Source organism: Pseudophryne corroboree, chromosome 1 (genome assembly GCF_028390025.1).
Source record: "Pseudophryne corroboree isolate aPseCor3 chromosome 1, aPseCor3.hap2, whole genome shotgun sequence".
Taxonomy (NCBI): Eukaryota; Metazoa; Chordata; class Amphibia; order Anura; family Myobatrachidae; genus Pseudophryne; species Pseudophryne corroboree.
This window is the reverse complement of record NC_086444.1, coordinates 452,250,276-452,277,950: the sequence shown is the minus strand read 5'-3', so window position 1 is coordinate 452,277,950 and position 27,675 is coordinate 452,250,276. Positions and strand designations below refer to the sequence as shown.

The following is a 27,675-nucleotide window of genomic DNA, read 5'->3' as shown; positions in this document are numbered from 1 at the left end:
TCACAGGTACAGCCTGGATGGTCACCGGAGCCGCGCCGCCGGCCCCCTTGCAGATGCTGAAGTAAGAAGAGGTCCAGAATCGGCGGCTGAAGACTCCTGCAGTCTTCTAAAGGTAGCGCACAGCACTGCAGCTGTGCGCCATTTTCCTCTCAGCACACTTCACACGGCAGTCACTGAGGGTGCAGGGCGCTGGGAGGGGGGCGCCCTGGGAGGCAAATGAAAACCTTTTTTGGCGAAAAATACCTCACATATAGCCCCCAGAGGCTATATGGAGATATTTAACCCCTGCCAAGATTCACTAAATAGCGGGAGACGAGCCCGCCGAAAAAGGGGCGGGGCCTATCTCCTCAGCACACAGCGCCATTTTCTCTCACAGAAAGCCTGGAGAGAAGGCTCCCAGGCTCTCCCCTGCACTGCACTACAGAAACAGGGTTAAAACAGAGAGGGGGGGCACTGATTTTGGCGATATTGAGATATATATAAAGATGCTATAAGGGAAAACACTTATATAAGGTTGTCCCTATATAATTATAGCGTTTTGGTGTGTGCTGGCAAACTCTCCCTCTGTCTCCCCAAAGGGCTAGTGTGGGTCCTGTCCTCTGTCAGAGCATTCCCGGTGTGTGTGCTGTGTGTCGGTACGTGTGTGTCGACATGTATGAGGACGATGTTGGTGAGGAGGCGGAGAAATTGCCTGTAATGGTGATGTCACTCTCTAGGGAGTCGACACCGGAATGGATGGCTTATTTAGGGAATTACGTGAGAATGTCAACACGCTGCAAGGTCGGTTGACGACGTGAGACGGCCGACAAACTATTAGTACCGGTCCAGGCGTCTCAGAAACACCGTCAGGGGCGTTAAAAACGCCCATTTACCTCAGTCGGTCGACACAGACACAGACACGGACACTGAATCCAGTGTCGACGGTGAATAAACAAACGTATTTCTCATTAGGGCCACACGTTAAGGGCAATGAAGGAGGTGTTGCATATTTCTGATACTACAAGTACCACAAAAAAGGGTATTATGTGGGAGTGAAAAAACTACCTGTAGTTTTTCCTGAATCAGATAAAATAAAATGAAGTGTGTGATGATGCGTGGGGTTACCCCGATAGCAAATATTGGCGTTATACCCTTTCCCGCCAGAAATTAGGGCGCGTTGGGAAACACCCCTTAGGGTGATAAGGCGCTCACACGCTTATCAAGTGGCGTTACCGTCTCCAGATACGGCCGCCCTCAAGGAGCCAGCTGATAGGAAGCTGGAAAGATATCCCAAAAAAGTATATACACACATACGGTGGTTATACTGCGACCAGCGATCGCCATCAGCCTGGAGATGCAGTGCTGGGTTGGCTTGGTCGGATTCCCTGACTGAAAATATTTTATTCATATAGAGCATTTAATAGGATGCATTCTATATATATGTACGTGAGATGCACAGAGGGATATTTGCTCTCTGGCATCAAGATAAGTACGTTGTCCATATCACCCAGAAGATGTCATGGACACGACAGTGGTCAGGTGATACAGATCCCATACGGCACATGGAAGTATTGCCGTATAAAGGGAAGGAGTTAGTTGGGGTCGGTCCATCGGACCTGGGGACCACGGCAACAGCTGGGAAATCCAACCTTTTTACCCCAAGTTACATCTCAGCTGAAAAAGACACCGTCTTTTCAGCCTCAATCCTTCCTTTCCCATGAGGGCATGCAGGCAAAAGGCCAGTCATATCTGCCCAGACATAGAGGTAAGGGAAGTAGACTGCAGCAGGCAGCCCCTTCCCAGGAAAAGAAGCCCTCCACCGCGTCTGCCAAGTCCTCAGCATGACGCTGGGGCCATGCAAGCGGACTCAAGGTGGGGGGGTAGTCTCAAGAGTCTCAGCGCGCAGTGGGATCACTCGCAGGTTGACCCCTAGATAGTACAAGTATTATCCCAGGGGTACAGATTGGAGAGTCGAGACATCTTCTCCTCGCAGGTTTCTGAAGTCTGCTTTACCAACGGCTCCCTCCGACAGGGAGGCAGCATTGGAAACAATTCACAAGCTGTATATCCAGCAGGTGATAATCAAAGTACCCCTCCTACAACAAGGAAAAGGGTATTATTTTTCCACACTATATTGTGGTACTGACGCCAGACGGCTTGGTGAGACATAGTCTAAACTGAAATCTTTGAACACTTACATAAAAGGTTCAAATCGAGATGGAGTCACTCAGAGCAGTGATAGCGAACCGGAAAAAAGGGGACTATATGGTGTCCCTGGACATCAAGGATTACCTCCATGTCCAAATTTGCCCTTCTCAACAAGGGTACCTCTGGTTCGTGGTACAGAACTGTCAATATCAGTTTCAGACGATGCCGTTTGAATTATCCACGGCACCCCGGGCCTTTTACCAAGGTAATGGCCGAAAAGATGTTTCTTCAAAGAAAAAAGGCATCTAAATTATCCCTTACTTGGACGATATCCTGAAAAGGGCAAGTTCCAGAGAACAGTTGGAGGTCGGAAGAGCACTATCTAAAGTAGTTCTACGACAGCACGACTGGATTCTAAATATTCCAAGAATCGCAGCTGTTTTCCGACGATACGTCTGCTGTTCCTAGGAATGATTCTGGGCATAGTCCAGAAAAAGGTGTTCCTCCGGGAGGAAAAAGCCAAGGAGTTATTCGACCTAGTCAGAAACCTCCTAAAACCAGGCCAAGTATCAGTGCATCAATGCACAGGAGTCCTGGGAAAAATGGTGGCTTCTTACGAAGCGATTCCATTCGGCAGATCTCAGGGGATTTGCTGGACGAATGGTCCGGATCGCATTTTCAGATGCATCAGCGGATAATCCTGTCTCCAAGGACAAGGGTGTCTCTTCTGTGGGGGCTGCAGAGTGCTCATCTTTTAGAGGGCAGCACACTCAGCATTCAGGACTGTGTTCTGGGGACCACGGATACCAGCCTGAGAGGCTGGGGAGTAGTCACACAGGGAAAAAATTTCCAAGGAAGTGTGGTCAAGTCTGGAGACTTCTCTCCACATGAATATACTGGAGCTAAGGGCAATTTACAATGCTCTGAGCCTAGGAAGACTCCTGCTTCAAAGTCAACCGGTGCTGATCCAGTAGGTCATCATCATGGCGGTCGCCCACGTTATCAGACGGGGCGACACAAGAAGCAGGAGGGCAATGACAGCAAGGATTCTTCGCTGGGCGGAAAATCATGTGATAACACTGTCAGCAGTGTTCATTCCGGGAGTGGGCAACTGGGAAGATTTCCTCAGCATAAATGAATTCCACCCGGAAAAGTGGAAACTTAATCTGGAAGTTTCCACATGATTGTAAACCGTTGGGAAAGACCAAAGGTGGTTATGATGGCGTCCCACCTGAAGCGCCAGGTCAAGAGACACTCAGGCAATAGCTGGGACGCTCTGGTAACACCGTCGGTGTACCAGTCGGTGTATGTGTTCCATCCTCTGCTTTTCATACCCAATGTATTGAAAATGATAGGAAGGAGAGGAGTAAGAACTATACTCGTGGCTCCGGTTTGGCCAAGAAGGACTTGGTTCCCGGAACTTCAAGAGATACTAAGAAGGGTCTTGATTCGGCAAGAACCGTGTCTGTTCCGGGACTTACCGTAGCTGCGTTGACGCCAAGGCGGGTGAACGCCGGATCCTAAGGGAAAGAGGCATTCCGGAAGAGGTCATCCCTACCCTGGTCAGAGCCAGGAAGGAGGTGACCGCACAACATTATCACCACTTAGGTGAAAATATGTGCCAGGGTGTGAGTCCAGAAAGGCTCCACGGAAGAATTTCAACTAGGTTAATTTCTACATTTCCTGCAAACAGGAGTGTCTATGGGTCTCAAATTGGGTCCATTAAGGTTCAAATTTCGGCCTGTTGATTTTCTTCCAGAAAGAAATTGGCTTCAGTTCCTGAAGTCCAGAAGTTGTTAAGGGAGTACTGCATATACAGCCCCTTTGATGTCTCCAGTGGCACTGGGCGATCTCAACGTAGTTTTGGGATTCCTAAAAAAATCACATTGGTTTAAACAACTCAAATCTGTGGATTTGATATATCTCACATGGAAATTGACCATGCTGTTGGTCCTGGCCTCGGCCAGGCGAGTGTCAGAATTGGCGGCTTTATCTCACAAAGCCATATCTGATTGTCCATTCGGACAGAGCAAAGCTGCGGACTCGTCCCCAGTTTCTCCTTAAGGTGGTGTCAGCGTTTCACCTGAACCAGCTTATTGTGGTACCTGCGGCTACTAGGGACTTGGAGGACTCCAAGTTGCTGGATGTTATCAGGGCCCTGAAAATATAGTTTCCAGGTTGGCTGGAGTCAGGAAATCTGACTTGCCGTTTATCCTGTATGCACCCAACAATGCTGGGTGCTTCTGCTTCTAAGCAGTCGATTGCTCGTGGGATTGGTAGCACAATTCAACTTGCACATTCTGTGGCAGGCCTGCCACAGTCTAAATCTGTTAAGGCCCATTCCACAAGGAAGGTGGGCTCATCTTGGGCGGCTGCCCGAGGGGTCTCGGCATTACAACTTTGCCGAGCAGCTACGTGGTCGGGGGAGAACACGTTTGTAAAATTCTACAAATTTGATACCCTGGCAAAAGAGGACCTGGAGTTCTCTCATTCGGTGCTGCAGAGTCATCCGCACTCTCCCGCCCGTTTGGGAGCTTTGGTATAATCCCCATGGTCCTTTCAGGAACCCCAGCATCCACAAGGACGATAGAGAAAATAAGAATTTACTTACCGATAATTCTATTTCTCGGAGTCCGTAGTGGATGCTGGGCGCCCATCCCAAGTGCGGATTATCTGCAATACTTGTACATAGTTATTGCTAACTAAATCGGGTTATTGTTGTTGTGAGCCATCTTTTCAGAGGCTCCGCTGTTATCATACTGTTAACTGGGTTCAGATCACAGGTTGTACAGTGTGATTGGTGTGGCTGGTATGAGTCTTACCCGGGATTCAAAATTCCTCCCTTATTGTGTACGCTCGTCCGGGCACAGTACCTAACTGGAGTCTGGAGGAGGGTCATAGGGGGAGGAGCCAGTGCACACCACCTGATCGGAAAGCTTTACTTTTTGTGCCCTGTCTCCTGCGGAGCCGCTATTCCCCATGGTCCTTTCAGGAACCCCAGCATCCACTACGGACTCCGAGAAATAGAATTATCGGTAAGTAAATTCTTATTTTCAGATCCCTAAGAGGATTCTGGTAGCTTTTCCTTTCCCTGAGGAGGATAGGAAAAAGTGGGAAAACCTGCCAATTGTTGACGCATCTGTATCCAGACTCTCAAAAAAGGTGGTTTTACCTGTACCGGGATCTACCGCCTTAAAGGAGCCGGCAGATAGGAAAATTGATAATACTCTGAAATCAATGTACACTGCTTCGGGTACCATATTACGTCCCACTAATACCTTCTTCAAGGGAGGTAAGGTTAAATCCAAGAAGCCTGTCACTGCAGGTTCACAGGAACAAAAGCCTGCTTCAGGTACCCCAAAGTCCTCCGCATGACGGTAGACGGGAAGGCCCGGAGGTGGGGCCTGTGGGAGCGAGACTCAGACAGTTCAGTCATGTCTGGGTATCGTCCGGCCTGGATCCCTGAGTAGTAGATATTGTGTCTCAGGGATACAGGCTGGAATTTCAAAGTCTCCCTCCTCATCGTTTTTTCAGGTCGGGCTTACCAACTCTGTTGGAGGACAGCACAGTGCTTCAAGACGCTGTCCAAAAGCTGGTGGAGGCACAGGTCATTGTGCCGGTACCACCGCACATGCTGACAAAGGGTTACTATTCGAACCTTTTCGTGGTACCGAAACCGGATGGTTCGGTCAGGCCCATTCTGAACCTAAAATCATTGAACCCCTTTCTAAAGGAGTTCAAGTTCAAGATGGAGTCTCTCAGGGCGGTGATGTCTGGAAGAGGGGGAATTCCTGGTGTCACTGGATATCAAGGATGCGTACCTTCACATTCCGATCTGGCTGCCGCATCAGGCTTATCTCCGCTTCGCATTGCTGGACTGTCATTTTCAGTTCCAGGCCCTGCCATTCGGCCTCTCAACAGCACCGAGTGTGTTTACCAAGGTAATGGCGGAAATGATGATGCTACTCCGCAAGCAAGGTGTGAACATCATTCCTTATCTGGACGATCTCCTGATAAAGGCATCATCCAGAGAGAAGCTGCTGCAGTCCATTGTTCTCACAATGCGACTGCTCCAGAGTCACGGGTGGATTCTGAATTTTCCAAAGTCACATTTGGAACCAACCCAGAAATTGTCATTTCTGGGAATGATCCTGGATACGGAAGTGTAGTGGGTGTTTCTTCCGCGGGACAAGGCATTGGTGATCCAATCCATGGTCCGGGATGTCTTGAAGCCACCCCGGGTGTCGGTGCATCAATGCATTCGCCTATTGGGAAAGATGGTGGCCTCCTACGAGGCTCTCCAGTACGGGAGGTTTCATGCTCGGACCTTCCAACTGGACCTCCTGGACAAGTGGTCGGGATCTCACCTCCACATGCATCAGGGAATTCGTCTGTCACGAAGGTCAAGGATTTCACTCCTCTGGTGGCTCCAATTGCCTCACCTCCTGGAAGGCCACAGGTTCGGGATTCAGGACCGGGTCCTGCTAACAACGGATGTGAGCCTCCGGGGCTGGGGAGCAGTCACTCAAGGGGTGACCTTCCAAGGATGGTGGCCAAACCTGGAAGCCGGCCTGCCCATCAACATTCTGGAACTTAGAGCCGTCTACAACGGTCTTCTTCAGGCGGCCCCTCTTCTAAGAAGCCGGGCCATTCAAGTGCAGTCGGACAACGTAACAACGGTGGCTTACATAAACTGACAGGGCGGAACAAAGAGCAGAGCGGCAATGTCAGAGGCCACAAGAATACTCCTCTGGATGGAAAAGCACGCGCTGGCGCTGTTAGCCATCTTCATTCCGGAAGTAGACAACTGGGAAGCAGACTTCCTCAGCAGTCACGATCTCCATCCGGGAGAGTGGGGTCTCCATCCGGAGGTGTTTAAGGAGGTAACAGATCTTTGGGGTCTACCCCAAATAGACATGATGGCCTCTCATCTCAACAAGAAGCTTCGGCGTTATTGTTCCAGGTCGAGGGACCCACAGGCAGTGGCAGTGGACGCCCTGGTGTCTCCGTGGGTGTTCCAGTCAGTGTACGTGTTTCCACCTCTCCCACTAATCCCAATAATCCTAAAGCTCATAAGGAGTATAAGGGTTCAAGCGATTCTCATTGCCCCAGACTGGCCAAGAAGGGCTTGGTACGCGGACCTTCTGAATCAATTGCAAGAAGAGCCAAGGCCTCTTCCTCTTCGGGAGGACCTGCTACAGCAGGGGCCGTTCGCCTATCAAGACTTACCGCGGCTATGTTTGACGGCATGGAAGTTGAGCGCCTGATTCTTGCTCAGAAGTGTATTCCGAAAGATGTTATTCCTACCCTCATACAGGCTAGGAAAGGGGTAACGTTAAAACATTACCATCGTATTTGGAAGAAATATGTTTCTTGGTGTGAGTCCAAGAAGTTTCCTGCGGTGGAATTTCAACTGGGACGTTTCCTCCTCTTCCTGCAGTCAGGAGTGGATATGGGGCTGAGGTTGGGATCTGTGAAGGTCCAGATTTCAGCCCTATCCATTTTCTTTCAGAAGCAATTGGTTGTCCTCCCTGAGGTTCAGACCTTTTTGAAGGGAGTTCTGCACATCCAACCTCTCTTTGTACCGCCTACGGCGCTTTGGGACTTTAACGTGGTGTTGCAGTTCCTCCAGTCTGATTGGTTTGAGCCTCTACAGGAGGTTGAGGTCAAATTTCTTACATGGAAGGCGGTCACTTTGTTGGCCTTAGCTTCTGCTAGACGTGTCTCTGAGCTGGGGGCTTTGTCATGCAAAAGCCCTTACTTGATCTTCCATGAGGATAGAGCTGAGCTCCGGACTCGTCAGCAGTTCCTTCCAAAGGTTGTGTCAGCATTTCATATCAACCAACCTATTGTAGTGCCAGTGGCTACTGACTCCTCGATTACTTCAAAGTCCTTGGATGTTGTGAGGGCTCTGAAGATTTATGTGAAGAGAACCTCTCGTCACAGGAAGTCGGACTCTGTTTGTCCTATTTCTGTGTTAAGTCCTTCTCTCGAAGTATGTCGTCTCCTCGGACACAGTTTCTAGACTGAGTCTGGTAGGAGGGGCATAGAGGGAGGAGCCAGCCCACACTCTTAACTCTTAAAGTGCCAGTCGCTCCTGGTGGACCCTTCTATACCCCATGGTACTAATGTGGACCCCAGCATCCTCTACGGACTACGAGAAAAGGATTTACCGGTAGGTACCAAAATCCTATTTTCCCTGTGCTTACGCGGGTTTCCTCAATGTACTCCAGTTTTCTCCCACAATCCAAAAATATACTGATAGGTTAATTGGCTCCAAAAACAAAATTGACCCTAGCGTGAATGTTTTTGCATGTATATGTGGTAGGGAATATAGATTGTAAGCTCCACTGGGGCAGGGACTGATGTGAATGGCCAAAATATACTCTATAAGGCACTGCGGAATATGTTTGCGCTATATAAATAACTGGTAATAATATTAAAATAAATATTTCTCTTAAGTCCTAGAGGATGCTGGGGTCCATATTAGCACCATGGGGTATAGACGGGTCCACCAGGAGCCATTGGCACTTTAAGAGTTTAATAGTGTGGGCTGGCTCCTCCCTCTATGTCCCTCCTACCAGACTCAGTTTAGAAAATGTGCCCGGAGGAGCCGGTCACAGCTAGGGGAGCTCTACTGAGTTCTCTGGTGAAAGAGTTTTATTTCATTCTTTCAGGATTTTTTGTATAACAGGGAGGCTGTTGGCGACAGCCCCCCTGCAGCGTGGGACTGGGGGGGGGGGGAGCAGTGTCCGCCCCGCAGGGTCCTGAGCCACTGCTTCCGCTGACTGGACGTTAGCTCCGGGGGGTCCGATCGCGCCCCACCACAGGGGAACGCTCGCCCCAGCAGCCGGCCGCCACCCCCCCAGATGCTGAACATGGCGAGTTAGTTACTTTTTTTCCCTTGCAAGCTGGGGGCACAGTGTGAAGAGGGCGGCTATTAGGGTGGGAGCGCGGCCTTGACTGCGCTCCTTGGCGGCTCAGTGTACCTTGGTGCGGCGCTGGGGGGAGCGTCCTGGGCCTGCTCCAGATCCCACACTGGTCATCTCTTGATGGGGTCTGCGGATCCCGGTCAGCCACTGTTCCTCCAGGCCAGTATAATCTCTTTACAGGGAAGCCGGCGCCATTGAAGGGGGCGGAGCTTCTCCTCAGAGCGGACCCAGCAGCGTTCAGCGCCATTTTTCCTGCCTGCTCTCACTGCCAAGTGGATCTAAGTTCCTCCAAAGCAATCTCCAGCTATCTGTACTGTACCAAGGGGGTTGTAGAAGGGGGGAGCTGTATACAGACTATGTCACCTATTAAGGGACACAGTCAGCGCTGGTTAGGGACTCCCTATACCTTTAATAGCGCTCTGTGTCTCTCTGCCATTCTTTGGGGGGAAACTCTGCCTTCATAATAGCCTGTGTGTTTGTGGGGTGTTGTGTGTGTGTGTGTGGGGGGGGGGGGGGGTAACATGTCTAGGGACAATGTATCATATGCTGCAGAGGATTTATCCTCACAAGAGGACTCCATTCCATGTAATCAGGATTGCACAGTTTTAGCGCAGATCCCTGCTAGAGAGCCAGAATGGTTAGTCTCTCTGAGGTGGACTATTTCCCAGATTTCTGATAGAGTTGCTAGGACTGAGCACGCCACTCAGGTCCTCCAGTCCTCTATGGTTGTTTGGTCTGATACTGCCTCCTCGGGGTCCCCTGCGATTCATTCTCAGAAACGTGCACTTGCAATATTGCAGGATGACACAGACACCGACTCTGACACTGCAGACGGTGACGGCAGTGGCGGAACTAGCGAGCGGTGGGTCCATGTGTGACAAAATGCTTTGGGCCCATCCCCCATCTAAGTCCACCGCCTCACCCCTGTAGAGGATCTGGTGAGGGGGACCTGCTAAGGGCCAGAGAAATGGATACCTAGCAACAGTGCCGTAATTAGTCATTTTAGTGCTGTGTGCAAGAAATGGCATCGGAGCCCCGCCCCTCTATGTAAAACAAAAAAATAGGGGCATGGCTTCGTGGGGAAGGGAGGGTGGCCACAAAATAATACCAATTCATATAACGGTGCACAGTAGTCTTCATTATTCAAATTACGCCGCACGGCAGTACCACTACACCATGTAGAGACCCTTTTACACATTATGGCGGACAGCTTCCCCTTTTTTACACATTACGGCAGACAGCGTCCCCCTTTTTACACATTACGGCAGACAGCGTCCCCTTTTTACACATTACGACAGTGTGCCCTTTTTACACATTACGACAGACAGCGTCCCCTTTTTTACACATTACGGCAGACAGCGTCCTATTTATTACACATTACGGCAGACAGCGTCCCATTTTTTACACATTACGGCAGACAGCGTCCCCTTTTTACACATTTCGGCACACAGCGTCCCTTTTTCTCTGACGTCCTAAGTGGATGCTGGGGACTCCGTCAGGACCATGGGGATTAGCGGCTCCGCAGGAGACAGGGCACAAAAGTAAAAGCTTTTAGGATCAGGTGGTGTGCACTGGCTCCTCCTCCTATGACCCTCCTCCAAGCCTCAGTTAGATTTTTGTGCCCGGCCGAGAAGGGTGCAATCTAGGTGGCTCTCCTAAAGAGCTGCTTAGAGTAAAAGTTTTGTTAGGTTTTTTATTTTCAGTGAGTCCTGCTGGCAACAGGCTCACTGCATCGAGGGACTTAGGGGAGAGAAGTGAACTCACCTGCGTGCAGGATGGATTGGCTTCTTAGGCTACTGGACACCATTAGCTCCAGAGGGAGTCGGAACACAAGTCTCACCCTGGGGTTCGTCCCGGAGCCGCGCCGCCGACCCCCTTGCAGATGCCGAAAAATGAAGAGGTCCAGAAACCGGCGGCAGAAGACTTTTCAGTCTTCATAAGGTAGCGCACAGCACTGCAGCTGTGCGCCATTGTTGTCAGCACACTTCATAGCAGCGGTCACTGAGGGTGCAGGGCGCTGGGGGGGGCGCCCTGGGCAGCAATGATAGTACCTTATTCTGGCTAAAAATACATCACATATAGCCCCTGGGGGCTATATGGATGTATTTAACCCCTGCCAGGTCTCAGAAAAACGGGAGAAGAAGCCCGCCGAAAAGGGGGCGGGGCCTATTCTCCTCAGCACACAGCGCCATTTTCCCTCACAGAAATGCTGGTGGGAAGGCTCCCAGGCTCTCCCCTGCACTGCACTACAGAAACAGGGTTAAAACAGAGAGGGGGGGCACTTATTTGGCGATATGACTATATATATTAAAATGCTATAAGGGAAAAACACTTATATAAAGGTTGTCCCTGTATAATTATAGCGTTTTTGGTGTGTGCTGGCAAACTCTCCCTCTGTCTCCCCAAAGGGCTAGTGGGGTCCTGTCCTCTATCAGAGCATTCCCTGTGTGTGTGCTGTGTGTCGGTACGTGTGTGTCGACATGTATGAGGACGATGTTGGTGAGGAGGCGGAGCAATTGCCTGTAATGGTGATGTCACTCTCTAGGGAGTCGACACCGGAATGGATGGCTTATTCAAGGAATTACGTGATAATGTCAACAGAGACGGCCGGCAAACAAAATAGTACCTGTCCAGGCGTCTCAAACACCGTCAGGGGCTTTAAAACGCCCATTTACCTCAGTCGGTCGACACAGACACAGACACGGACACTGATTTCAGTGTCGACGGTGAAGAAACAAACGTATTTTCCTTTAGGGCCACACGTTACTTGTTAAGGGCAATGAAGGAGGTGTTACATATTTCTGATACTACAAGTACCACAAAAAAGGGTATTATCTGGGGTGTGAAAAAACTACCTGTAGTTTTTCCTGAATCAGATAAATTAAATGAAGTGTGTGATGATGCGTGGGTTTCCCCCGATAGAAAATTATTGGCGGTATACCCTTTCCCGCCAGAAGTTAGGGCGCGTTGGGAAACACCCCTTAGGATGGATAAGGCGCTCACACGCTTATCAAAACAAGTGGCGGTACCGTCTCCAGATAGGGCCGTCCTCAAGGAAAATATCCTAAGAAGTATATACACACATACTGGTGTTATACTGCGACCAGCGATCGCCTCAGCCTGGATGTGCAGAGCTGGGGTGGCTTGGTCGGATTCCCTGACTAAAAATATTGATACCCTTGACAGGGACAGTATTTTATTGACTATAGAGCATTTAAAGGATGCATTTCTATATATGCGAGATGCACAGAGGGATATTTGCACTCTGGCATCAAGAGTAAGTGCGATGTCCATATCTGCCAGAAGATGTTTATGGACACGACAGTGGTCAGGTGATGCAGATTCCAAACGGCACAAAGAAGTATTGCCGTATAAAGGGGAGGAGTTATTTGGGGTCGGTCCATCGGACCTGGTGGCCACGGCAACTGCTGGAAAATCCACCGTTTTTACCCTAAGTCACATCTCTGCAGAAAAAGACACCGTCTTTTCAGCCTCAGTCCTTTCGTCCCCATAAGAGTCATATCTGCCCAGGGATAGAGGAAAGGGAAGAAGACTGCAGCAGGCAGCCCATTCCCAGGAACAGAAGCCCTCCACCGCTTCTGCCAAGTTTCTCAGCATGACGCGGGGGCCGTACAGGACCCCTGGATCCTACAAGTAGTATCCCAGGGGTACAGATTGGAAAGTCGAGACGTTTCCCCCTCGCAGGTTCCTGAAGTCTGCTTTACCAACGTCTCCCTCCGACAGGGAGGCAGTATTGGAAACAATTCACAAGCTGTATTCCCAGCAGGTGATAATCAAAGTACCCCTCCTACAACAAGGAAAGGGGTATTATTCCACACTATGTTGTGGTACTGAAGCCAGAAGGCTCGGTGAGACCTATTCTAAATCTGAAATATTTGAACACTTACAAAGGTTCAAATCAAGATGGAGTCACTCAGAGCAGTGATAGCGAACCAGGAAGAAGGGGACTATAGGGTGTCCCGGGACATCAGGGATACTTACCTCCATGTCCCAATTTGCCCTTCTCACCAAGGGTACCTCAGGTTCGTGGTACAGAACTGTCACTATCAGTTTCAGACGCTGCCGTTTGGATTGTCCACGGCACCCCGGGTCTTTACCAAGGTAATGGCCGAAATGATGATTCTTCTTCAAAGAAAATGGACGACCTCCTGATAAGAGCAAGGTCCAGAGAACAGTTGGAGGTCGGAGTAGCACTATCTCAAGTAGTTCTACGACAGCACGGGTGGATTCTAAATATTCCAAAACCGCAGTTGTTTCCGACGACACATCGGCTGTTCCTAGGGATGATTCTGGACACAGTCCAGAAAAGAGTGTTTCTCCCGGAGAAGAAAGCCAGGGAGTTATCCGAGCTAGTCAGGAACCTCCTAAAACCAGGAAAAGTGTCAGTGCATCATTGCACAAGGGTCCTGGGAAAAATGGTGGCTTCTTACGAAGCGATTCCATTCTGCAGTTTTCACGCAAGAACTTTTCTGTGGGATCTGCTGGAAAAATGGTCCGGATCGCATCTTCAGATGCATCAGCGGATAACCCTGTCTCCAAGGACAAGGGTGTTTCTTCTGCGGTGGCTGCAAAGTACTCATCTACTAATGGGCCGCAGATTCGGCATTCAGGAAGGGTCCTGGTGACCAGGGATGCCTGCCTGAGAGGCTGGGGAGCAGTCACACAGGGAAAAAATTTCCAGGGAGTGTGATCAAGTCTGGAGAATTATCTCCACATAAATATACTGGAGCTAAGGGCAAGTTACAATGCTCTAAGCTTAGCAAGACCTCTGCTTCAAGGTCAGCCGGTATTGATCCAGTGGGACAACATCACGGCAGTCGCCCACGTAAACAGACAGGGCGGCACAAGAAGCAGAAGGGCAATAGCAGAAACTGCAAGGATTCTTCGCTGGGCGGAAAATCAGGTGATAGCACTGTCAGCAGTGTTCATTCCGACGCCCGGGAGAGTGGGGACTTCATCGGGAAGTCTTCCACATGATTGTGAACCATTGGGAAAGACCAAAGGTGGACATGATGGCGTCCCGCCTGAACAAAAAACTGGACAGGTATTGCGCCAGGTCAAGAGACCCTCAGGCAATAGCTGTGGACGCTCTGGTAACACCGTGGGTGTACCAGTCAGTGTATGTGTTCCCTCCTCTGCCTCTCATACACAAGGTACTGAGAATTATAAGACGGAGAGGAGTAAGAACTATACTCGTGGCTCTGGATTGGCCAAGAAGGACTTGGTACCCGGAACTTCAAGAGATGCTCACAGAGGACTCATGGCCTCTGCCGCTAAGAAGGGACCTGCTTCAGCAGGGACCCTGTCTGTTCCAAGACTTACCGCGGCTGCGTTTGACGGCATGGCGGTTGAACGCCGGATCCTGAAGGAAAAAGGCATTCCGGAGGAAGTCATTCCTATCCTGATCAAAGCCAGGAAGGAGGGGACCGCACAACATTATCACCGTATTTGGCGAAAAATTGTTGCGTGGTGTGAGGCCAGGAGGGCCCCCACGGAGGAATTTTAACTCGGTCGATTCCTGCATTTCCTGAAGACAGGAGTGTCTATGGGCCTCAAATTGGGGTCCATTAAGGTTCAGATTTCGGCCCTGTCGATTTTCTTCCAGAAAGAATTGGCTTCAGTTCCTGAAGTCCAGACGTTTGTTAAGGGAGTATTGCATATACAGCCCCTTTTGTGCCTCCAGTGGCACCGTGGGATCTCAACGTAGTGTTGGGATTCCTCAAATCACATTGGTTTGAACCGCTCAAATCTGTGGATTTTAAATATCTCACATGGAAAGTGACCATGCGGTTGGCCCTGGCCTCGGCCAGGCGAGTGTCAGAATTGGTGGCTTTGTCTTACAAAAGCCCATATCTGATTTTCCATTCGGACAGGGCAGAACTGCGGACTCGTCCCCAGTTTCTTCCTAAGGTGGTGTCAGCGTTTCACCTGAACCAACCTATTGTGGTACCTGCGGATACTAGGGACTTGGAGGACTCCAAGTTGCTAGACGTTGTCAGGGCCCTGAAAATATATGTTCCAGGACGGCTGGAGTCAGAAAGTCTGACTCGCTGTTTATACTTTATGCACCCAACAAGCTGGGTGCTCCTGCTTCTAAGCAGACGATTGCTCGTTGAATTTGTTGTACAATTCAGCTCGCACATTCTGTGGCAGGCCTGCCACAGCCAAAATCTGTAAATGCCCAATCCACAAGGAAGGTGGGCTCATCTTGGGCGGCTGCCCGAGGGGTCTCGGCTTTACAACTTTGCCGAGCTGCTACTTGGTCAGGGGCAAACACGTTTGCAAAATTCTACAAATTTGATACCCTGGCTGAGGAGGACCTGGAGTTCTCTCGTTCGGTGCTGCAGAGTCATCCGCACTCTCCCGCCCGTTTGGGAGCTTTGGTATAATCCCCATGGTCCTGACGGAGTCCCCAGCATCCACTTAGGACGTCAGAGAAAATAAGAATTTACTTACCGATAATTCTATTTCTCGTAGTCCGTAGTGGATGCTGGGCGCCCATCCCAAGTGCGGATTGTCTGCAATACTTGTACATAGTTATTGTTACAAAAATCGGGTTATTATTGTTGCGAGCCATCTTTTCAGAGGCTCCGCTGTTATCATGCTGTTAACTGGGTTCAGATCACAGGTTGTACAGTGTGATTGGTGTGGCTGGTATGAGTCTTACCCGGGATTCAAAATCCTTCCTTATTGTGTACGCTCGTCCGGGCACAGTATCCTAACTGAGGCTTGGAGGAGGGTCATAGGGGGAGGAGCCAGTGCACACCACCTGATCCTAAAAGCTTTTACTTTTGTGCCCTGTCTCCTGCGGAGCCGCTAATCCCCATGGTCCTGACGGAGTCCCCAGCATCCACTACGGACTACGAGAAATAGAATTATCGGTAAGTAAATTCTTATTTTTACACATTACAACAGACAGCGTCCCATTTTTACACATTACGGCAGACAGCGTCCCATTTTTTGCACATTACGGCAGACAGCGTCCCATTTATTACACATTACGGCAGACAGCGTCCCATGTTTTGCACATTAAGGCAGACAGCGTCCCATTTATTACACATTACGGCAGACAGCGTCCCATTTTTTGCATATTATGGCAGACAGCGTCCCATTTATTATACATTACGGCAGACAGCGTCCCATGTTTTGCACATTACGGCAAACAGGATAGATAGATAGATAGAATCTACCAATTACACAGCGCTGCTGCGGCTCCCTCCTCCATCCCCCCTCCTCCTCCTCCCCCCTGTAGACGGTGCGCGCATCATCTCCTCGGCGGCGGCGGAACACAGTTTGACTCATTACATGCCGTTCTGGCTACGGGCCCCTTGACAGTTGCGGGCCCCAGTGCAAGGCACTGCCTGCACTGGCGCTAGTTCCGCCTCTGGGTGACGGGGATGTGTTGAGGGGAACGACATCACTTGCCAAGGGGGTACAGTTGATGATTGCGACTGTTAGAGATGTTTTGCACATTTCGGACACAGCTCCGGAACAGGTGGAGGAGTCCTTCTTTACAGAAAACAAGAAGCCCCCCCTCACCTTCCCAGCATCCAAAGAATTAAACGCTATCTTTGAAAAGGCCTGGGAAACTCCAGAAAATACATTTCTCTATCGTCCTAAGTGGATGCTGGGGTTCCTGAAAGGACCATGGGGAATAGCGGCTCCGCAGGAGACAGGGCACAAAAAAGTAAAGCTTTACTAGGTCAGGTGGTGTGCACTGGCTCCTCCCCCTATGACCCTCCTCCAGACTCCAGTTAGATTTTGTGCCCGAACGAGAAGGGTGCAATCTAGGTGGCTCTCCTAAAGAGCTGCTTAGAGAAAGTTTAGTTTAGGTTTTTTTCTTTACAGTGAGTCCTGCTGGCAACAGGATCACTGCAACGTGGGACTTAGGGGGAAAGTAGTAAACTCACCTGCATGCAGAGTGGATTTGCTGCTTGGCTACTGGACACCATTAGCTCCAGAGGGATCGAACACAGGCCCAGCCGTGGAGTCCGGTCCCGGAGCCGCGCCGCCGACCCCCTTGCAGATGCTGAAGCGTGAAGAGGTCCGGAAACCGGCGGCTGAAGACTCCTCAGTCTTCATAAGGTAGCGCACAGCACTGCAGCTGTGCGCCATTTTCCTCTCAGCACACTTCACTGGGCAGTCACTGAGGGTGCAGAGCGCTGGGGGGGGGCGCTCTGAGAGGCAAATATAAACCTTATACAAGGCTAAAAATACCTCACATATAGCCCATAGGGGCTATATGGAGATATTTAACCCCTGCCTGACTGGAAAAATAGCGGGAGAAGAACCCGCCGAAAAAGGGGCGGGGCCTATCTCCTCAGCACACGGCGCCATTTTCTGTCACAGCTCCGCTGGTCAGAACGGCTCCCAGGTCTCTCCCCTGCACTGCACTACAGAAACAGGGTAAAACAGAGAGGGGGGGCACATTAATGGCTATATATATATATATATATTAAAGCAGCTATAAGGGAGCACTTAATATAAGGATATCCCTTGTATATATAGCGCTTTGTGGTGTGTGCTGGCAGACTCTCCCTCTGTCTCCCCAAAAGGGCTAGTGGGTCCTGTCTTCATTAGAGCATTCCCTGTGAGTTTGCGGTGTGTGTCGGTACGTGGTGTCGACATGTATGAGGACGATATTGGTGTGGAGGCGGAGCAATTGCCAAATATGCAGATGTCACCCCCCAGGGGGTCGACACCAGAATGGATGCCTTTATTTGTGGAATTACGTGACATGAGGCGGCCGGACAATCAATTAATGCCTGTCCAGGCGCCTCAAACACCGTCAGGGGCTGTAAAACGCCCTTTGCCTCAGTCGGTCGACACAGACCCAGACACGGGCACTGATTCCAGTGACGACGGTAGAAATTCAAACGTATTTTCCAGTAGGGCCACACGTTATATGATTTTGGCAATGAAGGAGACGTTACATTTAGCTGATACTACAGATACCGTAAAACAGGGTATTATGTATGGTGTGAAAAAACTACAAACAGTTTTTCCTGAATCAGAAGAATTAAATGACGTGTGTGATGAAGCGTGGGTTGCTCCTGATAAAAAGTTGATAATTTCAAAAAAGTTATTGGCATTATACCCTTTCCCGCCAGAGGTTAGGGCGCGCTGGGAAACACCCCCTAAGGTGGACAAGGCGCTCACACGCTTATCCAAACAAGGGCGTTACCCTCTCCTGAGACGGCCGCACTTAAGGATCCATCAGATAGAAAGATGGAAGTTATTCAAAAGAATATATACACACATGCAGGTGTTATACTACGACCAGCTATAGCAACTGCCTGGATGTGCAGTGCTGGAGTAGTTTGGTCAGAATCCCTGATTGAAAATATTGATACCCTAGATAGGGACAATGTTTTACTGTCGTTAGAACAAATAAAGGATGCATTTATCTATATGCGTGATGCACAGAGGGATATTTGCACACTGGCATCTCGGGTGAGTGCTATGTCCATTTCAGCCAGAAGAGCCTTATGGACACGACAGTGGACAGGCGATGCGGATTCAAAACGTCACATGGAGGTTTTGCCGTATAAAGGGGAGGAGTTATTTGGAGTTGGTCTATCAGACTTGGTGGCCACGGCTACTGCCGGGAAATCCACTTTTTTACCTCAAGTCACTCCCCAACAGAGAAAGGCACCGACCTTTCAACCGCAGCCTTTTCGCTCCTACAAAAATAAGAGAGCAAAGGGCTTGTCGTACCTGCCACGAGGCAGAGGAAGAGGGAAGAGACACCAACAGGCAGCTCCTTCCCAGGAACAGAAGCCCTCCCCGGCTCCTGCAAAAACCTCAGCATGACGCTGGGGCCTCTCAAGCGGACTCGGGGACAGTGGGGGGCCGTCTCAAAAATTACAGCGCGCAGTGGGCTCACTCGCAGGTAGACCCCTGGATCCTGCAGATAATATCTCAGGGGTACAGGTTGGAATTAGAGACGGATCCTCCTCATCGTTTCCTGAAGTCTGCCTTACCAACCGTCTCTTCCGAAAGGGAGAGGGTGTTGGAAGCCATTCACAAGCTGTACGCTCAGCAGGTGATAGTCAAAGTACCCCTATTACAACAAGGAAAGGGGTATTATTCCACTCTATTTGTGGTACCGAAGCCGGATGGCTCGGTAAGGCCTATTCTAAATCTGAAGTCCTTGAACCTCTACATAAAAAAGTTCAAGTTCAAGATGGAGTCACTCAGAGCAGTGATAGCGAACCTGGAAGAAGGGGACTTTATGGTATCCTTGGACATCAAGGATGCGTATCTACACGTTCCGATTTACCCCGCACACCAGGGGTACCTCAGGTTCATTGTTCAAAACTGTCACTATCAGTTTCAGACGCTGCCGTTCGGATTGTCCACGGCGCCTCGGGTCTTTACCAAGGTAATGGCCGAGATGATGATTCTTCTTCGAAGAAAAGGCGTATTAGTTATCCCATACTTGGACGATCTCCTAATAAGGGCAAGGTCCAGAGAACAGCTGGAGACAGCTTTAGCACTATCTCAAGAGGTGCTAAGACAACACGGGTGGATTCTGAATATTCCAAAATCCCATTTAATCCCGACAACTCGTCTGCTGTTCCTAGGAATGATTCTGGACACGGTTCAGAAAAAGGTTTTCCTTCCAGAGGAAAAAGCCAAGGAGTTATCCGATCTGGTCAGGAACCTCCTAAAACCAGGAAAAGTGTCAGTACATCAATGCACAAGAGTCCTGGGAAAAATGGTGGCTTCTTACGAAGCAATTCCATTCGGCAGATTCCATGCAAGAATATTCCAAAGGGATCTGTTGGACAAATGGTCAGGGTCGCATCTGCAGATGCACCTGCGAATAACCCTGTCACCAAAGACAAGGGTGTCACTTCTGTGGTGGTTGCAGAAGGCTCACCTATTAGAAGGCCGCAGATTCGGCATTCAGGATTGGATCCTGGTGACCACGGACGCCAGCCTGAGAGGCTGGGGAGCAGTCACACAAGGAAGAAACTTCCAGGGAGTATGGACGAGTCTGGAAAAGTCTCTTCACATAAACATTCTGGAACTAAGAGCAATCTACAATGCTCTAAGCCAGGCGGAACTTCTCCTGCAAGGAAAGCCGGTGTTGATTCAGTCGGACAACATCACGGCGGTCGCCCATGTAAACAGGAAGGGCGGCACAAGAAGCAGGAGTGCAATGGCAGAAGCTGCCAAGATTCTTCGCTGGGCGGAGAATCACGTGATAGCACTGTCAGCAGTGTTCATCCCGGGCGTGGACAACTGGGAAGCAGACTTCCTCAGCAGACACGATCTTCATCCGGGAGAGTGGGGTCTACATCCAGAAGTCTTCAACATGTTAATAGACCGTTGGGAAAGACCAATTGTAGACATGATGGCGTCTCGCCTCAACAAGAAACTGGACAAATATTGCGCCAGGTCAAGAGATCCACAGGCAATAGCTGTGGACGCACTGGTAACTCCTTGGGTGTACCAGTCAGTGTATGTGTTTCCTCCTCTGCCGCTCATACCAAAGGTATTGAAGATCATACGGCAAAGAAGAGTAAGAACAATACTAGTGGTTCCGGATTGGCCGAGAAGGACTTGGTATCCGGAACTTCAAGAGATGCTCACGGACGAACCGTGGCCTCTACCTCTGAGAAGGGGCCTGCTACAGCAGGGTCCCTGTCTTTTTCAAGACTTACCGCGGCTGCGTTTGACGGCATGGCGGTTGAACGCCAGATCCTAAAAGGGAAAGGCATTCCAGAAGAAGTCATTCCTACCTTGATTAAGGCACGGAAGGAAGTCACCGTGAAACATTATCACCGCATTTGGCGAAAATATGTAGCGTGGTGCGAGGATCGGAGGGTTCCGACGGAGGAATTCCAACTGGGTCGTTTCCTACATTTCCTGCAATCAGGATTATCTATGGGTCTCAAATTGGGATCCATTAAGGTTCAAATTTCGGCCCTGTCAATATTCTTCCAAAAAGAATTGGCCTCTGTCCCTGAGGTCCAGACTTTTGTCAAGGGAGTACTGCATATACAGCCTCCTGTGGTGCCTCCGGTGGCACCGTGGGATCTAAATGTAGTTTTAGATTTCCTCAAATCCTATTGGTTTGAACCATTGAAAAAGGTGGATTTGAAATATCTCACATTGAAAGTGACTATGTTACTAGCCCTGGCCTCTGCCAGGAGAGTATCTGAATTGGCGGCTTTATCTTATAAAAGTCCTTATCTAATCTTCCATTCGGATAGGGCAGAACTGCGGACTCGTCCGCATTTTCTCCCTAAAGTGGTATCAGCATTTCATCTGAACCAACCTATTGTGGTGCCTGCGGCCACTAGCGACTTGGAGGACTCCAAGTTGTTGGACGTTGTCAGAGCCTTAAAAATATACATTGCAAGGACGGCTGGAGTCAGAAAATCTGACTCGCTGTTTATATTGTATGCACCCAACAAGTTGGGCGCACCTGCTTCTAAGCAGTCGATTGCTCGTTGGATTTGTAACACAATTCAACTTGCACATTCTGTGGCAGGCCTGCCACAGCCTAAAACTGTAAAAGCCCACTCCACAAGGAAGGTGGGCTCATCTTGGGCGGCTGCCCGAGGGGTCTCGGCATTACAACTCTGCCGAGCAGCTACGTGGTCGGGGGAGAACACGTTTGTAAAATTTTACAAATTTGATACCCTGGCAAAGGAGGACCTGGAGTTCTCTCATTCGGTGCTGCAGAGTCATCCGCACTCTCCCGCCCGTTTGGGAGCTTTGGTATAATCCCCATGGTCCTTTCAGGAACCCCAGCATCCACTTAGGACGATAGAGAAAATAAGAATTTACTTACCGATAATTCTATTTCTCGGAGTCCGTAGTGGATGCTGGGCGCCCATCCCAAGTGCGGATTATCTGCAATACTTGTACATAGTTATTGTTAACTAATTCGGGTTATTGTTAAGGAGCCATCTTTAAGAGGCCCTTTCTGTTGTCATACTGTTAACTGGGTTTAGATCACAAGTTGTACGGTGTGATTGGTGTGGCTGGTATGAGTCTTACCCGGGATTCAAAATGCCTCCCTTATTGTGTATGCTCGTCCGGGCACAGTACCTAACTGGAGTCTGGAGGAGGGTCATAGGGGGAGGAGCCAGTGCACACCACCTGACCTAGTAAAGCTTTACTTTTTTGTGCCCTGTCTCCTGCGGAGCCGCTATTCCCCATGGTCCTTTCAGGAACCCCAGCATCCACTACGGACTCCGAGAAATAGAATTATCGGTAAGTAAATTCTTATTTTCAGATCCCTAAGAGGGTTTTGGTTGCTTTTCCCTTCCCAGAGGAAGATAGGAAAAAATGGGAGTCCCCGCCGTTGGTCGATGCCTCTGTATCTAGGCTGTCCAAACAGGTGGTGCTGCCGGTACCAGGATCTACCGCGTTGAAAGACCCGGTGGATCGCAAGGTGGATGCTACGTTAAAATCCATGTACACGGTTTCTGGGGCTATATTAAGGCCTACTATAGCCTGTGCTTGGATTGCAAAAGCTATTGCCAGGTGGTCTATCACTATGCAGGAAGAATCGGCTACGCTGGATAAAGATGATATGTTTTTACGCCATCTTCAGGATTCTGCAGGGTTCCTAGTGGATTCCATGAAGGACCTGGGCTCCATGGCTTCGGGGATCTCCTCCATGTCCGTCTCGGCTCGCAGGGGTCTCTGGCTGCGCCAATGGTCTGCGGGTGCGGAATCCAGGAAGAGCGTGGAGGGCCTACCCTACATGGGTCAGGCTCTCTTTGGGGAGGCGCTGGATGCGTGGATTGCCACAGCTACCGCGGGTAAGTCTACTTTTCTCCCCTCAGCTGCACCGGCTACGAAGAAGCCTTTTACACCAGCCGCGTCACAGTCCTTTCGGCCCGCGAGGCAAAGAAAAAACAAGCCTTCGAACACCTTCTTTAGAGGTGGTCGTGCAAAAGGAAAGAAACCTGCTCCCGCAGGTTCCGAGGCCCAGAAGCCCGCTTCTGATGCCACTAAGCCCTCCGCATGACGGTGGACGGCTGAACCTGGAGGACGGTCAGGTGGGGGCGAGACTCCGACAGTTCAGCCACGTATGGGTGTCATCTGGTCTGGACCCCTGGGTCCTGGATATAGTGTCTAGGGGGTACAGACTGGAGTTTCAAGATCCCCCGCCTCACCGTTTCTTTAAGTCAGGCTTACCAGCTCTGCTGGCGGACAAAGCGATTCTTCTGGAGGCCATCAGAAAATTGGTGGTGTCGGAAGTCGTCGTTCCGGTTCCGCCTCAACAGTGGAACAAGGGTTATTATTCAAACCTTTTCGTGGTACCGAAATCGGATGGTTCGGTACGGCCTATTCTGAATTTAGAGTCTTTGAACCCTTATCTCAGGGAGTTCAAATTCAAGATGGAATCTCTGAGAGCTGTCATCTCAGGGCTAACGGAGGGGGAGTTCCTGGTGTCTATGGACATCAAGGATGCTTACCTCCACATCCCCATTTGATCACCGCATCAGGCATACCTCAGGTTTGCGCTGTTGGACGACCACTATCAGTTTCAGGCGCTGCCGTTAGGCCTCTCCACAGCACCAAGGATTTTCACCAAGGTGATGGCGGAGATTATGGTTCTTCTCCGCAAGCAGGGGGTGAACATAATTCCTTATCTGGATGATCTCCTGATCAAGTCATCGTCCAGGGAGAGGTTATTGCGATCCATCGCGCTCACGACACAGCTGCTCAGGAAGCACGGTTGGATCCTTAACCTTCCAAGAGACTTTGGAAGGTTCAGGATCCAACTGTGCTACCTGAGCAGCTGGAGCCGACGTGGAGGCTGTCTTTCCTGGGAATGATCCTCGACACGGAGGTGCAGAGCGTGTTTCTCCCGGAGGAGAAGGCATTGTTGATTCAAACAATGGTCCGGGAGGTATTACGGCCTACCCGGGGTGTTGGTTCATCAATGCATCCGCCTTCTGGGGAAGATGGTTGCCGCCTACGAGGCTCTGCAGTACGGCAGGTTTCATGCTCGTCCATTTCAACTGGACCTCTTGGACCAGTGGTCGGGCTCTCACCTACACATGCACAAGAGGATACGCCTGTCTCCGAAAGCCAGGATTTCACTCCTCTGGTGGCTACAACTTCCACACCTTCTGGAAGGCCGAAAGTTCGGAATTCAGAACTGGATCCTCTTAACCACAGAAGTCTAAGAGGTTGGGGAGCAGTCGTTCTGGGGGAAACCTTTCAAGGAAAGTGGTCGTTTCAAGAAACCCTTCTCCCAATAAACATCCTGGAGCTAAGGGCCGTGTACAACGCCCTCCTGCAAGCAGCACATCTGCTACAAGATCGGGCTGTTCAGGTACAGTCGAACAACGTGACCACTGTGGCCTACATAAACCGACAAGGCGGAACGAAGAGCAGGGCTGCAATGTCAGAGGTGTCAAAAATCCTTCTCTGGGCAGAAAGGCACGCTGTAGCGATGTCAGCAATCTTCATTCCGGGAGTAGACAACTGGGAAGCAGACTTCCTCAGCAGACATTATCTCCATCCAGGGGAGTGGGGCCTCCATCCGGAGGTGTCTGAGGAAGTAACCGCTTTGTGGGGGGTTCCTCACATAGACATGATGGCCTCCCGCCTCAACAAGAAGCTGGGGAGGTACTGTTCCAGGTCGAGAGACCCTCAGGCAGTGGCTGTGGATGCACTGGCAGCACCGTGGGTGTTCCCGTCAGTGTATGTGTTCCCTCCACTTCCTCTGATCCCAAGGGTTCTTCAGCTGGTAAGAAGAACAAGGGTTCTGGCAATCCCCATTGCTCCGGAATGGCCATGAAGGGCTTGGTATGATCTGCTGGATCTTCTTCTGGAAGTTCCAAGGCCCTTACCTCTTCGGGAGGATCTGCTGCTGCAGGGGCCGTTCGCCTATCAAGACTTACCACGGTTACGTTTGACGGCTTGGCGGTTGAACGCCAGATCTTAGCTCGGAAAGGTATCCCGAGCGAGGTTATGCCTACCCTGGTTCAGGCTAGGAAGGGGGTAACACAAAAAAAAGGGAAGGTTTTTGATCCTGCACCGACCTGGATTCAAAATACGTATAAATATGGATGCCACAAAGTGGACAATGGTGCTAAATAGTAGCAATAATATCTGTCCGTGTGGCGGTGAGCCCGGAGTCAAAGAAAGGGGGAAATGTACATGTATAGAAGAAAAAGTATGACTCTTGTTTGGGCGCACTCTTGTGTTAACTATCTATTAATTGATCTAAATATTAGAGGAGTAATACCAGTACAATATTTATTTCTACTCTTTAAAGTACATGGGGGTTAAACACGACAGGTTGGAGATGGAGTAGGTGTTGATAGGTCAACTGGAGACAGCGGTCTCATAAATGGATGTTCAGATCTTAATTATTCCTAGATAATTGCATGTCGGAAGTTGGCTATAAATTAAGCTACTTCCCTCTGCCCAAGATCTGTACAAACTGTGTTTGTATTAATGCAGCCCTGATTGGGTTACAATCGTGAAGTGGGAGAGCCCATACACTTGGTAACACTTCTAAACAATTGCCTACGTAATGAGTAAAAAGAAGAAGTAAGAAAATAAAGTATAAGTGGTGATACTGCTGTTGGTATCTTTTCTACAGGAAGGGGAGTTTCCTACTTCACTGGGTATTCCCTAGTGGTCGCCCGTCTAGGTACTGACCCAGCCCACCTGCGTTTAGCTTCCAAGATAGGACGAGATTGGGCGTGAACGTAGGGGTATGGTCGTAGGAGAGTTCAAACCTATAGTACCAATGAGAGTGCACCGAAATAGGAGGATTGAATCCGCCTTGAAAAGATGAATGCTGGAAATACGTACTGAGAAAGGAGAGAAGTGACAGGAAAGTGAAAAAAGTGTGAATCTGCTGTCCACGTTAGACAGAGGAAGCGTATCTCCTGAGGGGACACGCTCCTCTGAATCGTGGATGAGAGTTCACAGAAGAAAGAACAGTTGGAGGAGAGATGTGTGTGTGATTCTGGGATGGGAAGAGAAAAAGGCAAAAAAGAAGGTTGTTTACACATTAACTGTAGGTCCCCAGGGGGTTACCTCAGGTGTATGATTACTGCCAGATCCTGGTCCAAAGATACAACACAATGACAGGTGTTAGAAAGCAAATAACCACCAGAGATGGAGAAACATATCTCATGAATGGTGTCAAGATAAAATATATATGTATCTTGTTAGTAGTGCACTTTAGATTCATATGACAGTCAACAGTTCGATAGACAAATTTATGACGTGCCCCAGAACCTTAGATTTCACAGGTGATATGAGCAGAATGTCCCATATCAGGACAGAACTCAATTATTGGCACAGGGCTAAACCTGAGGCAAAGGAGAGAGATACCCCTGTACACTTCTCTCAGAGGTGAGAAACCTTCACGAGAGCATGCGATGCACAATTTGAGATTACCAAGGGCAGAATACTTGCAGGATCACACCACACCTATCCTTTTTTCACTTGGGTGTGAGAGATGAGTGTGGCACATTGTATTAGGGCTAGAAGCACCAGCAATATATCTCATAGCAATTTCTGTACTGTGGCAAGGGTGCTAAATCTTAGCAATAGACATGGTACAACAATGATCAACATCCCCACTCCAAGTGTCAGACAGGTCGGGTGCTTGCAGGAAAAATATGTGTATCTCGTTGGTAGTGCACTTTAGATTTATATAACAATCAACAGTGTCACATATCAGGACAGATCTTAATTTGTGACACAGGGCTATACCTGAGGCACAGGAAAGAAATACCCCTGTACGCTTCTCTCAATGGTGAGAAAGCTTCACGAGAGTATGCTATACACAATTTGAGATTACCAAGGGCAGAGTACATGCAGAGTCACACCGCACCTAACCTATTTATACTTGGGTGTGAGAGATGAGTTGTGGCACATTATACTAGGGCTGGAAGCACCAGCAATATAGCTTAGAGCAATTTCTGCACTGTAGCAAAGGTGCTTAATCTTAGCAATAAATATGGTACAACAATGATCAACATCACCACTCCAAGTGTCAGACAGGTCGGGTGCTTGTAGGAATGCAGGAAAACGCGTTTCACCCGGTCTCGGGCTTGTTCACTTCCATCCTGAACAGCTCCTTAGTGTCTCCATAACTGGGTGTTTAAAAACCCTGAGTGATTGTTGTCAGCCAATACCTGATCGTGTGGGCGGATGTGTATTAGGCATATGGTCCAATCCAGGGCCTTACAAGTAGGTCATACGGGCGGGTTATACTGGGGAAGGTAAAATGAACTGAGAGGGGCGGAAGTAGCACTTCTCACTTCCGCCCTAAGTATGTTGTCGCATTAGGGACATACATGACACTGTGATCCGAAGACGACGGGGTATAGTAGACTGAGTGTCGTTAGGGTTGCGGGATATGCTCCCGTCCTATTTGGGTAATCGCGTCTGAACGGTCGCGTAGCGCTGGTGAGTGTGGGCGGAAGCTGTCATCCGAACTTCCGCCCACTCTCAGTTTGTCCGGTTGCTAGGATACCCGCGTCTGTGTGACAGAAGCGGAAGACTTAGGGAGGCTGGCATAAGATTACTGACGTGTCCTAGTAATTGCTAAGGGGCATTAGGGGAGGGGTCAGAATGCCCCGCCCAC

General features: G+C 49.7%; 1 protein-coding gene and 1 pseudogene across 3 annotated transcripts in view; one reads left to right on the top strand and one right to left on the bottom strand.

Moving 5' to 3' along the window:
• RNF212B (ring finger protein 212B) overlaps window positions 1–27,675 on the top strand; it is a 368,589-nt gene that overhangs the window by 149,441 nt on the left and 191,473 nt on the right. The window lies entirely within an intron of this gene.
• LOC134950466 (5S ribosomal RNA) lies at window positions 25,682–25,800 on the bottom strand (annotated as a pseudogene).